Below are 3,391 nucleotides of genomic sequence, written 5' to 3'. Positions count from 1 at the left end.
GTATTTGTGTTTTATTGTATTTTAACCTGTTGTACACCCGCCTTGAGCCTGCCTGTGCAGGAATGGTGGGTTATAAATAAATAAATAATAATTATTATTATTATTATCATTATCATTATTAATGATAATAATACCAACGCTATCTGTGTTTAAAATCACTCTCTCCCTCTTCATAATTTCATTGTGGGGTTCCTCTACCAAAATCCACCCTGCTATACAGAGGCTACAACGGTCTCCTGCTATTCCTTTCTGGAACTCTGTTAAAGGTAGCTTCCCCTTCTCTGAGTCCAGTTTGGGTAACACTCTCCGTCTCCCCCTCATCTGTTGCTGATTTTTAAGCTGCCCCACACTGGAAGCTGTAGTTTATTGATACCTTGATGGGACTTTGTCTATGGAGCTACATGCCATACAACTACTAGGTGATACTACCCAAATTAGCTTCAGTTGGCAACACCTGCATTCAATATCCAGCTTTTGAAATACCATTTTTCAGTTTGACTTCTACCTTACCAGAAACCCATTTGCTCCAGTGATGATACATTCTTTACATTGTTATTCATAACATATTAAGGCTACAGACCTAATAGAAAATCTATTCCACTCGCAGGCCTGAACAAAGTAAAATTTTCATTCCACTGCAGTGCATCTTAGATTTCTGGTAGCTGAAACATTATGTTTCATATTTAAAACTGGAAACACATTTCTCTCATACCTTGGGAAAGCATGCAATGACAACAAACATTGACATGGATGGCCCAGGATGGCCCGATCTCATCAGATCTCAAAAGCTAAGCAGGGATTGGCTCTGGTTAGTACTTGGATGGGAGACCACCACCAAGGAAGTCCAGGGTTGCTATGCAGAGGTAGGCAATGGCAAACTACCTCTGAACATTTCTTGCCTTAAAAGCTCTATGGGGTTGCCAGAAGTTGTCTGCAGCTTCACAGCATTTTCCACCCCCCCACCCTCCTTAGAGAAGCCTCCACCAATGGGGATATGACTTCAGGCGAGCCTACAGCAGTGACTTATGCAGAGGCACAAAGGGCAGCCTCCTCTGGGGTAAGTAATCCTGCATTAGGATCATTTAATAAACAGCTTATCGGGAGAAAGAGAACTGGCCAGAGTAACTTGGGCAGGCAACCTGCCCTGTGGGTGAGCACTTCGGACTCACAGCAGCTCGTAACTAGCCACACAGCACGGGACTCGGCGCTTGTAAGCCAGGCCCTTTCGGCTCTCCGGTGACTTTGCTTCGCGCGTCGGAGCTCAGGAGCTCCTCCTCTGCGGAGGGCGGGTCAGGGAGAGCCCTGCCCTCACTGGCCCGGGCTTAGTAACCGAACCGTTTCCAGCGTCAACAAAAGCGAAGCAACAACAGCCCCGGAGAGGGCGGCGGACTGGAATCTCATGTGCTCGTTTGTCACAATGGGATGGAAGCAACGCAACAGCCCGAACCAGGTGAGGCGGGGCGCCTGCAGGGGGCGCTCGGGAGTGCTAGAAGCCCCGTATTGGCTTGCATGGGGGACGTTCCATACGTGCTCTAGCCGGTGAGCCTCACGGCCCTTGCTTTTACTGCGATTAACGCTTCTCCAGGGCAGCGTTCAAACCCCCTCCCCCCCGGAGATACTTCTGCCAAGGGGCGCCGGCGCCGCTTGTTGATGAGTATTCCATTTAATTTGTATTTTACATTTTTGAAATTAAGCATTTCTTTGTTTTTTGGGGAACAAAGGACCACAAACAGAGAGCAGGCGCGAGGGAAAGCAATTACGTGAAAGCATCCCCTGTTCTCCCCAACCAAGAGTTGTTTAGATCCTGAAATTACCCCTGTACCTTTAAGAGCGGCACAAAGTGCAGAATTTTCTTCGATTAAGTCTTTTCCATCATAGCCCTGCAGGGGTGTAAGGCAAGTTTTATTCAGGGGAAATTATGCCTTTTGTGCGATTTTTATAGCTGGATCCTATGGATATTATTTACTGAGCACTGGATTGCAACCTTTAGATATCTAGGAGTCCTTTCAGAAACTGGGTTTAATCATTCTACCTTTGGGTTTATGGTTACCAGCCTCCAGGTGGCACCTGGAGATTACTAGCAGATTACAATTTATCTCCAGATGACCAAGATCAGTTCCCCTGGAGAAAATGGCTGCTTTGGAGGGCGGACTGTATGGCATTATACCCTGCTGAGATCCCTCCCCACCCCGCACTCCCCCCTCCCCACACTCCACCCCTAAAATCTTCAGGTATTTTGCAATCCAGAGCTGGCAACCCTATCTGGGCTTGATAAATGTGTCTGTACAGTGGTTACAATATCCTGCTTCCAAGACGCCCTTCCAAAAGGCATAGAGGAGAACTCCTATGCCCACTTATCTTTCTGGTGCCTGTAAAGGCCAGATTCTGGTGTAGGGACTAGTCACTAGTAGGTTCCCTGGGAGTATTCTAGAGTGACTCGTAAGTTTTCCACACTTGGAAAACCTTCAGGCATTGCTTAGCAGATGCTCTACTACCAAGGCACGGTCTCAGACGTGTTAACTTAGAGTGAGCTTTTAATATTTATTTTGTATGGCTTCTCTGCGAAAACCTTGATTTAAATATATAAAGGCCCCGGTCACATGGGTCGGATATCGCGCGCGCGGGGGGGGGGGGGGCGTGGCTAATTGCCCCGGCGCAGTTTGATCCGCGATTACGTGATCAGATGCGCTGGCGGCACAGCATGGGTCCTTCCCTTGGCGCCAGTGTGTAAACGAGGGACCGGAGGGGAATGCTGCGTGCCGGCGTGATTACACCACGGGCGTCTGGAGTCAGCCCGTGGCAAATGTTTACTTGTACCTTGGAGGTACTAGTTTTTAAATGCGTATTGTCGGCAGTAAGCCACGGGTGTGCTCCACTTTCCAGATGTTGGGGTGTGATCGCGCCCGGATAATCTGCCCACCTTCCGTGCCTCTCCCGCGGCAACTTTGCCGTGTGACCGGGGCCACACACACACACACACATATATTTCAAGCTGATTTTATATATTCACATTTGACTTTGGGTTGTCCTTGTGGAAGGCAGTACACTGTTCTGATCCTAAATAGCTAGTGAGAGCCAGTGTGGCGTAGTGGTTGGTGAGTTGAACTAGGCTCTGGGAGACTTGGGTTCAAATCCCCACTCTGGCATGGGAGCTTGCTGGGTGACCTCGGACCAGTCACGTCATATAAACCTCAGCCTAACCTCCTTAAGAGGGCTCTTGTGAGGGACTTCCGGTTTATGGTGACACGCTGGCGGATGCATCTTCTGGACCTCCCGGGGATGTGATCTGTGCACCAGCGGAAAGGAGGGGACAACGGGTCGCTACCCCCCCCGGAGCCTTGGAAAAAGGCTCCTAGCCATGGGGCTTTTGAAGATAGGCCTCTTCGCCAGC

The sequence above is a fragment of the Gekko japonicus genome, unplaced genomic scaffold, assembly GCF_001447785.1.
Source record: "Gekko japonicus isolate JY-2015 unplaced genomic scaffold, Gekko_japonicus_V1.1 scaffold1123, whole genome shotgun sequence".
NCBI classification, from domain to species: Eukaryota; Metazoa; Chordata; class Lepidosauria; order Squamata; family Gekkonidae; genus Gekko; species Gekko japonicus.
Note: the sequence above shows the minus strand (reverse complement) of the source record.